The sequence below is a fragment of the Vicia villosa genome, linkage group LG3 (genome assembly GCF_029867415.1).
Source record: "Vicia villosa cultivar HV-30 ecotype Madison, WI linkage group LG3, Vvil1.0, whole genome shotgun sequence".
Lineage (NCBI taxonomy): Eukaryota > Viridiplantae > Streptophyta > Magnoliopsida > Fabales > Fabaceae > Vicia > Vicia villosa.
The window spans coordinates 2,531,010-2,542,674 of NC_081182.1; the positions used below are offsets into that span (position 1 = coordinate 2,531,010).

Here is an 11,665-nt window from a genome sequence, read left to right on the forward strand (position 1 = left end):
CGATTATTAATCGTTTGGTCCGTTGAGTGAGCAACCTTTTGAATCAGAGCTTGAAAATTGGTATGAGGATCCTTTGAGGCATATGAGAGACCATGGGTTTCTTTTGAGGTCTTAGAACCTGATTTTACTGTGAGGAAAGCAAAACCCTAATTTAGAGGCACTTGTTTAGGAGATAAGTAGCTTTGAGCAATTGGAGATCTTTGAGCATTTGAAAGTCAGGTGGACTGAAATGTGATGGGCAAATTTTGGGGTATGACAGTGCGCATATGTCATTTTGGTATGTTCATTTTTTTTTTCAACTTTGCGCAAGATCGCATTATGATCAGTTAGAGCTTTTTTATGTTGGTATTTTTAATTGTAATTTTAATCTAAACCGAATAGTTTTACTAAACTTTCAATAGCCTCAATGACACGCACCAACTTTTACTTTTCGATATTCTTGCAAGAGGAATTAATAAAAAGTCAGGGAAATTTAATTCTAAGTAAAAACATTTGTTTTTTTATTAATTTATCTATTTCATAAAAGAGTGATAATTTTTTTAGTAAAGAAGAAATTGCATCATCTTGAGAAGATATTGCAGCCCAAAAAAACTGGTGAATGATTAAAAAATTGAAAACAAAATGGATATGCTTTTATAATTATTTATTTTTTAATAGTATGATATATTGTGTTGATTTATTATTCAATATTACTTTTTTAATACTATTTATAAGTTTAATTTATTTAACATATATATTTTTATTATTTCATTTGTATCATTCTTAACCGATCGTTCTCATTTTGTAATATTAATTTTTAATATGTTATATATTATTTAGGCTTAAATGCAACTTTGGTCCCCCTATTTTGTATTTTTCTCTATTTTAGTCCCCCCATTTTTAAAACCACGATTTTGGTCCCCCTTTAGAGTTTTCTATTGAAAAAAAGACAGGAATATGTACTAATTTTGCAGAAAAAAGCAAAATAGGGGAACGAAAATTGCACAGAAAACTTAAAAAGGAGACTAAAATAGTGATTTTTAAAATAGAGGGATCAAAATCAAGAAAAAGACAAAATATGGGGACTAAAGTTGCAATTAAGCCTATTATTTATTAGCATTTTTATAATTTAAGTAGAAAGATTATAATTTGTAATTTGGATGATAAAAAGCTGATCCAAATTAATTTGTATGAAATTGAATCGATTCAGATTGAATGTTTCAATCAATAATCTTGAATCAAACCGAACCATAATTAAACTTATATTTTATTTGTTTTTTCAACGTCTATGATATGCTAGATTTTCAAACAATGGATTGATATATTATAATTAAATAAATAGTCAATCATATTTTTCTATTTTAAATATTTATCCAACAAAAATTCAATTATAATTTAGTTATTATAAAAATATTCAATCGCAACAAGTATACAAAAACACTTAAATATAAATTTGAAAAATATCAATGCATCATTTTATTAGTTTTATTTTGATATGCTCTTACATTTAACATTTTATTTTTGAGCATTGTGCTATTTTTTTTATAGACTTAACATGGATATGTGCATAAACATATGGGTTTATCAGGGTCTCCTGAAGATCTTCCGAAACCTGAATGAGGAGGTTCAGAGCACCAATCTTCACACTCAGGAAATACATAATTAGGTTTGCTTATGTTACATAATTTACCTGCTTGACATGTCATGGTTGCAACTATGAAAAAAAGAAGAAGCATAATTACATTCTTATAATTAAGTTAGATAATGTTAACACCCAACAAATAAACATTGCTTATATATATATATATATATATATATATATATATATATATATATATATATATATATATATATATATATATATATATATATATATATATATATATATATATATATATAAGTGCTACAAAATAATATAAAAAAGACAAAATTTAAATACCTGAAAAAATAATAAAAAGGACAAGAATTGGCATGACAGAAAACTTAGTCATTTTGAATAGCTTCAATTTTAATAGATTGATTGAGATGTGTTCTAAGAGTGTGCAAACCTCAAATATATATATATATATATATATATATATATATATATATATATATATATATATATATATATATATATATATATATATATATACACACACACACACACACACACAAATGAAAAACATAAAATAATTGAAAAATTGAAAAGTGATAAATATCTTTTCAAAATTTATCCATATAAACTATAAAGTGAACCTTAATATTTTAAATTTAAACATATTTAGTCAATATTCTTAATTTTTTATATAAATGCATATTTATTAAAAATTCTAGAAAAAAAAAGAGAATTTGAAACATAATAAATTTTTCAACAATTTAAAATTGTATATTGATTTCAATATTATTTTATTCCATCTACTTTATGTCATTCAAAGAATTATTATCTCTATGTTATATTTTAAATAGTTTTGGTCTTTTTTCTTACTTTTTCCACTTAAAGTTTATAATTTATCCATTTTTATAACGAAGCATAACTTATACAAATTTAGACCCACATATCATCTTTCGAGAAAAAAATTCCTTAATTGCCACCCTTCGTAAATATATTTTCAATATGCTATTTTTTATACTTTTTTAAAAATGAAAAAAACCCACCCCTTTAAGAGGCTGTCATCCAATATCGAGGTCCTCTTTTTATTTTTATTTGTTGTCATTTTTAATTTTTTTTAAAAATATTTGAAAAATAAAAAGTCATAATTAATTAAATAATGTATTAAAAACATATAAAAAACTAATTAAAAATTTTAAAAAGTTTTACTTTTAATTGGCAAAGAAAATAAAAACAAAAATTGACATATATTAATTTAATAATCTTTATGTATTATGGATAAAAAGTCGATTTCGAAAAGTAATAGTCGATCAGGGACATAAGTTTAATGAAAAGATGCAAGAAAATCGAAAAGTAAAAGTTGGTGCGTGTCGTTGAGGCGAGTGAAAAATTCAGTAAAACGGTTTGGTTTAGATCAAAATTGCAATTAAAAATATGAAGATAAAAAAGCTCTGGCTGATCAAAATACGATCGTGTGCAAAGTTGAAAAAAAATAAAAGAACATACCAAAATGACCTACGCACACCGTTGTTTAGTGAATTATTATTCGATCGCGTGTAAAATCTGCAAACAAAATTTTCAAGTTTCGGATATTACTTGTCTGTTTTGTAAATTCTGTAAACTGAGCTACGGTGCGCATATGCCATTTTGGTATGTTCATTTATTTTTTTCAACTTTGTGCAAGATCGCATTTTGATCAGTCGGAGCTTTTTTATGTTGGTATTTTTAATTGTAATTTTAATCTAAACTGAATAGTTTTACTGAACTTTCAATAGCCTTAATGACACGCACCAACTTTTACTTTTCGATATTCTTGCAAGAGGAATTAATAAAAAGTCAGGGAAATTTAATTCTAAGTAAAAACATTTGTTTTTTTATTAATTTATCTATTTCATAAAAGAGTGATAATTTATTTAGTAAAGAAGAAATTGCATCATCTTGAGAAGATATTGCAACCCAAAAAAACTGGTGAATGATAGAAAAATTGAGAAGAAAACAAAATGGATATGGTTTTATAATTATTTATTTTTTATTAGTATGATATATTGTGTTGATTTATTATTCAATATTACTTTTTTAATACTATTTATAATTTTAATTTATTTAACATATATATTTTTATTATTTCATTTGTATCATTCTTAACCGATCGTTCTCATTTTGTAATATTATTTTTTAATATGTTATATATTATTTATTAGCATTTTTATAATTTGAGTAGAAAGATTATAATTTGTAATTTGGATGATAAAAAGCTGATCCAAATTAATTTGTATGAAATTGAATCGATTCAGATTGAATGTTTCCATCAATAATCTGGAATCAAACCGAACCATAATTAAATTTATATTTTATTTGTTTTTTCCACGTCTATGATATGTTAGATTTTCAAACAATGGATTGATATACTATAATTAAATAAATAGTCAATCTAATTTTTCTATTTTAAATATTTATCTAAAAAAATTCAATTATAATTTAGTTATTATAAAAATATTCAATCGCAACAAGTATACAAAAACACTTAAATATAAATTTGAAAAATATCAATGCATCATTTTATTAGTTTTATTTTGATATGCTCTTACATTTAACATTTTATTTTTGAGCATTGTGCTATTTTTTTATAGACTTAACATGGATATGTGCATAAACATATGGGTTTATCAGGGTCTCCTGAAGATCTTCCGAAACCTGAATGAGGAGGTTCAGAGCACCAATCTTCACACTCAGGAAATACATAATTAGGTTTGCTTATGTTACATAATTTGCCTGCTTGACATGTCTTGGTTGCAACTATGAAAAAAAAGAAGAAGCATAATTACATTCTTATAATTAAGTTTGATAATGTTAACACCCAACAAATAAACATTGCTTATATATATATATATATATATATATATATATATATATATATATATATATATATATATATATATATATATATATATATATAAAAATAAGTGCTACAAAATAATATAAAAAAGACAAAATTTAAATACCTGAAAAAATAATAAAAAGGACAAGAATTGGCATGGCAGAAAATTTAGTCATTTTGAATAGCTTCAATTTTAATAGAATGATTGAGATGTTTTCTGAGAGTGTGCAAACCTCGAATATATATATATATATATATATATATATATATATATATATATATATATATATATATATATATACAAATGAAAAATATAAAATAATTGAAAAATTGAAAAGTGATAAATATCTTTTCAAATTTTGTCCATATAAACTATAAAGTGAACCTTCTTAATATTTTAAATTTATGCATATTTAGTCAATATTCTTAATTTTTTATATAAATGCATATTTATTAAAAATTCTAGAAAAGAAAAGAGAATTTGAAACATAATAAATTTTTCAACAATTTAAAATTGTATATTGATTTCAATATTATTCTATTCCATCTACTTTATGTCATTCAAAGAATTATTATCTCTATGTTATATTTTAAATAGTTTTGGTCTTTTTTCTTACTTTTTCCACTTAAAGTTCATAATTTATCCATTTTTATAATGAAGCATAACTTATACAAATTTAGACCGACATATCATCTTTCGAGAAAAAAATTCCTTAATTGCCACCCTTCGTAAATATATTTTCAATATGCCATTTTTATACTTTTTTAAAAATGAAAAAAACCCACCCCTTTAAGAGGCTGTCATCCAATATCGAGGCCCTCCTTTTATTTTTATTTGTTGTCATTTTTAATTTTTTTTTAAAATTTGAAAAATAAAAAATCATAAATAATTAAATAATGTGTTAAAAACATATAAAAAACTAATTAAAAATTTTAAAAAGTTTTACTTTTAATTGGCAAAGAAAATAAAAAAAAATTGACATATATTAATTTAATAATCTTTATATATTATGGATAAAAAGTCGATTTCGAAAAGTAAAAGTCGATCAGGGACATAAGTTTAATGAAAAGATGCAAGAAAATCGAAAAGTAAAAGTTGGTGCGTGTCGTTGAGGCGAGTGAAAAATTCAGTAAAACGGTTTGGTTAAGATCAAAATTGCAACTAAAAATATGCAGATAAAAAAGCTTTGGCTGATCAAAATACGATCGTGTGCAAAGTTGAAAAAAATAAAAGAACATACCAAAATGACCTACGCACACCGTTGCTTACTGAATTTTTATTCGATCGCGTGTAAAATCTGCAAACAAAATTTTCAAGTTTCGGATATTACTTGTCTGTTTTGTAAATTTTGTAAACTGAGCTACGGTGCGCATATGCCATTTTTGTATGTTCATTTATTTTTTTCAACTTTGTGCAAGATCGCATTTTGATCAGTCGGAGCTTTTTTATGTTGGTATTTTTAATTGTAATTTTAATCTAAACCGAATAGTTTTACTGAACTTTCAATAGCCTCAATGACACGCACCAACTATTACTTTTTGATATTCTTGCAAGAGGAATTAATAAAAAGTCAGGGAAATTTAATTCTAAGTAAAAACATTTTGTTTTTTTTATTAATTTATCTATTTCATAAAAGAGTGATAATTTATTTAGTAAAGAAGAAATTGCATCATCTTGAGAAGATATTGCAACCCAAAAAAACTGGTGAATGATAAAAAAATTGAAAAGAAAACAAAATGGATATGCTTTTATAATTATTTATTTTTTATTAGTATGATATATTGTGTTGATTTCTTATTCAATATTACTTTTTTAATACTATTTATAAGTTTAATTTATTTAACATATATATTTTTATTATTTCATTTGTATCATTCTTAACCGATCGTTCTCATTTTGTAATATTATTTTTTAATATGTTATATATTATTTATTAGCATTTTTATAATTTTAGTAGAAAGATTATAATTTGTAATTTGGATGATAAAAAGCTGATCCAAATTAATTTGTATGAAATTGAATCAATTCAGATTGAATGTTTCAATCAATAATCTGGAATCAAACCGAACCATAATTAAATTTATATTTTATTTGTTTTTTCCACGTCTATGATATGCTAGATTTTCAAACAATGGATTGATATACTATAATTAAATAAATAGTCAATCTAATTTTTCTATTTTAAATATTTATCTAACAAAAATTCAATTATAATTTAGTTATTATAAAAATATTCAATCGCAACAAGTATACAAAAACACTTAAATATAAATTTGAAAAATATCAATGCATCATTTTATTAGTTTTATTTTGATATGCTCTTACATTTAACATTTTATTTTTGAGCATTGTGCTATTTTTTTTTATAGACTTAACATGGATATGTGCATAAACATATGGGTTTATCTGGGTCTCCTGAAGATCTTCCGAAACCTGAATGAGGAGGTTCAGAGCACCAATCTTCACACTCAGGAAATACATAATTAGGTTTGCTTATGTTACATAATTTGCCTGCTTGACATGTCATGGTTGCAACTATGAAAAAAAGAATAAGCATAATTACATTCTTATAATTAAGTTTGATAATGTTAACACCCAACAAATAAACACTGCTACAAAATAATATAAAAAAGACAAAATTTAAATACCTGAAAAAATAATAAAAAGGACAAGAATTTGCATGGCAGAAAACTTAGTCATTTTGAATAGCTTCAATTTTAATAGAATGATTGAGATGTGTTCTAAGAGTGTGCAAACCTCAAATATATATATATATATATATATATATATATATATATATATATATATATATATATATATATATATATATATATATAAATGAAAAATATAAAATAATTGAAAAGTGATAAATATCTTTTCAAATTTTGTCCATATAAACTATAAAGTGAACCTTCTTAATATTTTAAATTTATACATATTTAGTCAATATTCTTAATTTTTTATATAAATGCATATTTATTAAAAATTCTAGAAAAGAAAAGAGAATTTGAAACATAATAAATTTTTCAACAATTTAAAATTGTATATTGATTTCATAATTATTTTGTTCCATCTACTTTATGTAATTCAAAGAATTATTATCTCTATGTTATATTTTAAATAGTTTTTGGTCTTTTTTCTTACTTTTTCCACTTAAAGTTCATAATTTATCCATTTTTATAATGAAGCATAACTTATACAAATTTAGACCCACATATCATCTTTCGAGAAAAAAATTCCTTAATTGCCACCCTTCGTAAATATATTTTCAATATGCCATTTTTTATACTTTTTTAAAAAATGAAAAACCCACCCCTTTAAGAGGACGTCATCCAATATCGAGGCCCTCTTTTTATTTTTATTTATTGTTGTAATATCCCTATTTGTCTAAGCATGATTATGTATATATATTTATACATATAATTATTGAGTGGTCAGCATAGTGAGTGGCTATCATGTATCATTGGCAACCGGTGATGGAATATGCGAATTGTGCCTTGGAGTAGCTTGAGGTGTGACATTCTTGGAAGAGAGTATGTTGATGTTTTGATTGAAGGGATGTCAATCTTGGTAAGGCATAGACATTTTGGTTTGAGAACTACTAAGGAGTCTATAAGAGAGATGTTCGAAGTGCAAAGTGCAATTTCTTGCATTGTGGCTACACTCAGACTGTTAGAAGCACCACAATGAAGGATGCAGCCGCCGAGGAAGTCAATTTAGTTCATAGGTGGAACAGACATTAGATGACTGTGTGAATGGAGTGTGGCTATGGGAGGATTGTTGTATCAGTAAGTCGCACGAGTTATCAGAGGTGATACTACGCTAAGAGAATAAAGGTGTATGGTTGGGTAGAAGTTGTGTAAAACTGCTAGAGTTATCATGAGCTGCAGTACGTCATGAAGGGTTCGATATACCGGTTGAGCAACAAGATTTGTTGGAATGACAGACATAGCGATTATACACTATGGGAATCAGTAACGAACGAACTATTTGTAGGATTTTATGTTGGGATGAAAGTATCTTCCTAAGGGAAATTGTCGAAGCGGCGTTTCGTTCAATCTAGTCTCTCAAGGATCACCATAACTCGAGAGGTGTTGTCAATGGGCTAGCTTGGGAATACATTTTGTGGATGGCCTGTGGTACGATGTTCGTAAGTTATCAGTTTAGCTTGTAAGTCACAAGGGTTGGACTGAGTATCAGACCGTTGAAATGCTGAAGACAAGTGAAGGATTGCAATTGACGTAAGTTCTTTGTGGTTATGCCTTGTGTACTACGATTGTACAGGAAGATTGGGATAATGGTTACAGGTCAGTTGTTGAATTTTGCCTCTCATCAGTAGAATCTTGTGTGAAGTTGTCGAATGTCAAGGCTATAGTTGCAAGATGATTACACCTTCGCGGTTTACGGTGACAGTTGTTATGTCTAAACTGGAGTAAGGGTTAAAGTAAGGAGATTCAGTTGTATAAGTAAAAGTAAACTTGGGCCAACCATCCTAAGACTCTGAGAACCGGAAATTAAGACCAAGGAATTTGGCTAACACCTAATGACATTGTATGGACTCGAGTAGAGAATAATTTGAAGTGTTGTCGCAGAAGTGACGTTGTGGCAGTAATTCTTGAATGGGAAGTAACTCGAGAAGTCGAGGTTAGAAGTAATGTATGTTTAGCAAGGATAAGTTAAACGAAGACTGGAACGAAGGATACTCGACATGAGTGGACTGCTAAGATTATGGAGCTATGGAAATCTAGTATAGAGCGGTGAAGGTCTAGGACCTCGGAAGGATCTTTCTCAAGTATTTCAGTATGGAGTATCTTAATAGATGTGTTGTGTAAGGAGTAAGGCTTTAGATTAGAAATGGTGGAACACCAGTTCTGGCGGATCATGCACTTTCGAATGGAATGGCATTCCGACAGAGTCGTAAGGGTATATAAAGAAGGAATGTAGGGAACATTCATCCCCTTGTTGGGAGAAACATGAAGAGTTGCTTTCGTGGTGATGCAGAGAATTCGAGGACGAATTTTATTTAAGGGGGGAGAATGTAATATCCCTATTTGTCTAAGCATGATTATGTATATATATTTATACACATAATTATTGAGTGGATTAGTTAGAACCAAAAGGAATTGGTTGAAAATTAACCAAATGGCAAGATTGTAGATTTGGCATAGTTGAAGGACAACATGGACATTAACCTCTATTGCATGGGCCAAGACCTATTAGGTAAGAGCACTATATTCCAATTCAGATTTTGTATGAAAGTGAAAGAGTTAGAAGCATAAAGAGAAAGAACAATCAAGCCCAACAAGTGCATTTTCGCAACAATGGTGCAGGGGATCAATTATAGGACATTTGGGACTGGTTTAGAACTCTTAGAATGCAGAAAATTGATTCTGCTACAGTGTATTCGGGTACGGGTCTTTGGGTAACTGATTACGCTGTTAAAAATGCAATTCTGGGCTGTTTTTAGTGCCAGTAATCGGTTACTGAGTTTGGGCAATCGGTTACCCTGAGCGAAATGGAAAAAATAGGAAACTTCGGAAGTTCGTAACTTTTGCGTCGTAAGTCTGTTTCGCGCAAACTTTATATCGTTGGAAAGCTAGCGACGTGTACTTTCTAATTAAATTGGTCCCCAAACTAGAATGTTTGATTTAATAATATTGGAACCCCACTTAGTGAACCTAGTCGGCTGAGATTTTACGTTACTAATTCTCCCGAGAGCAGTTCCGTTCCGAATAGAGAACCGAATGCCTCTGTAGTCGTGTTAGACTTGTTTAAACTATTTGAACATGCTAATGTTGTATAAGATCATGTATGTGTTGATTCTTAATATGTGGATCATTAATTGATGCATTATAACGATATGCTTTATGATGATCATATTATGTTTATTCGTCCGTTCGATTGACGTTCGGAGATGGTTGCTTGTTTGTGGCATGATGCTTTGTGTGATAATGATCATTAATGCCCGTTGTTTCGGATAAAAATTCGGGAGTGATTGTATTGTGTGATTGACGCTTGTTATGCGTGTGGTATGCTAGAATCGAAGTAGACCTAGGCTACTAGGTGGTAAAGCGCTCATGACATTATTACCATTGCGGTGGCTGAAGGGGTTACCTTCAGTAGAAAAACACCGGCATATTGGTAATTCATACACACCTGAGCTACCATTGCGATACGCTCAGAGGGTCTTTATGGCGTTTCTCTAACAGGTAAACATCTGCGTGCTTGGTATGGTGGGGATATGATGCCACATAGGCAATATCATGTCAGAAAAACTCACCTCTAGTGATGTCACGCAGATAATCACTAGGATTTCACCCGGTGGACTTGTGTAGTCATTATGGCGTATTTGCACTAGCGGTTACACATCTGCATATAGATGATCAATGGGGTTGTGACGCCACTTAGGCAAGGTCACAATAGGAAAACTCATCGCGGATAAAATTCTATGTAGGAATGATCTGTTTCATCTAGAGGTGTGCATGTGCAAGTCTTTTGACGTGTTGGCACAAGAGGTAACTCATCGAGGGTGTGGTATTGCGTAACCTAAGTAGAAAGGTAGAACTTACTTCAGGATTCCCCGTACATGGGTATGGGTCTGCATACGTGTTTGTTGTACTATCTGTGCACTTGTGATACGATGACTCCTATGGTGGACGATTTATGTGTTTGCTCCGTACTTGTACCAAATGTGAGGATAAACCCCGGATCAATGGTAGATTCGGTTTTGTTGATGCATGTACCCTGTAGAACCGAGTGGACCCATAGGATAGGAGGACTCACTGAGATTTAGTAATTTCACCCCAATCAACTTATATTTTTTCAGGTGCAGTTTAGTAGCGTTTGGTCAGTAGCAGGTTTGGACTGAAGACTTGGAAGTGGCGATGGCTCGGAGACCTCGTCAGATCTCATTTTCTGCTGTGCAGATCCATTGAAGACACATGTTTTTTAATTCTTATTAGGATTTCATGTTGTATTTTATATGGATCTTTCTATAACTATAGCTTTTGTATGTACTCAATATCAATTTTAACATTTCATGAATAATATACTAGTCAGTTATGTATGGGGTGTTATAGTTGGTATCAAAGCAGGTCAATCCTCGGTCGAGCCATGAGACATCACTAGCAATTCCTTTCTTCCTCACATGTGCGCGTTGCTAGCCTGACTTTACTGAAATCTCATTCAGTTGTTGAACTTGATCAACTCATCGACT

At 28.8% G+C, this 11,665-nt stretch overlaps 3 long non-coding RNA genes across 3 annotated transcripts; all 3 read right to left on the reverse strand.

Annotated features, from left to right (window-relative positions):
• Positions 1-1,431: 1,431 nt before the first annotated feature.
• On the reverse strand, positions 1,432-2,020 carry LOC131654748 (uncharacterized). Its single transcript, XR_009299559.1, has 2 exons — positions 1,919-2,020; positions 1,432-1,693 (listed from the first exon to the last, which is right to left on the reverse strand). It is a non-coding gene; the product is annotated as an uncharacterized LOC131654748 (long non-coding RNA).
• A 2,085-nt stretch (positions 2,021-4,105) lies between these two features.
• On the reverse strand, positions 4,106-4,693 carry LOC131654749 (uncharacterized). The gene is made up of 2 exons (XR_009299560.1): positions 4,573-4,693; positions 4,106-4,366 (listed from the first exon to the last, which is right to left on the reverse strand). It is a non-coding gene; the product is annotated as an uncharacterized LOC131654749 (long non-coding RNA).
• A 2,024-nt stretch (positions 4,694-6,717) lies between these two features.
• On the reverse strand, positions 6,718-7,202 carry LOC131654750 (uncharacterized). Its single transcript, XR_009299561.1, has 2 exons — positions 7,098-7,202; positions 6,718-6,984 (listed from the first exon to the last, which is right to left on the reverse strand). It is a non-coding gene; the product is annotated as an uncharacterized LOC131654750 (long non-coding RNA).
• Positions 7,203-11,665: the final 4,463 nt, after the last annotated feature.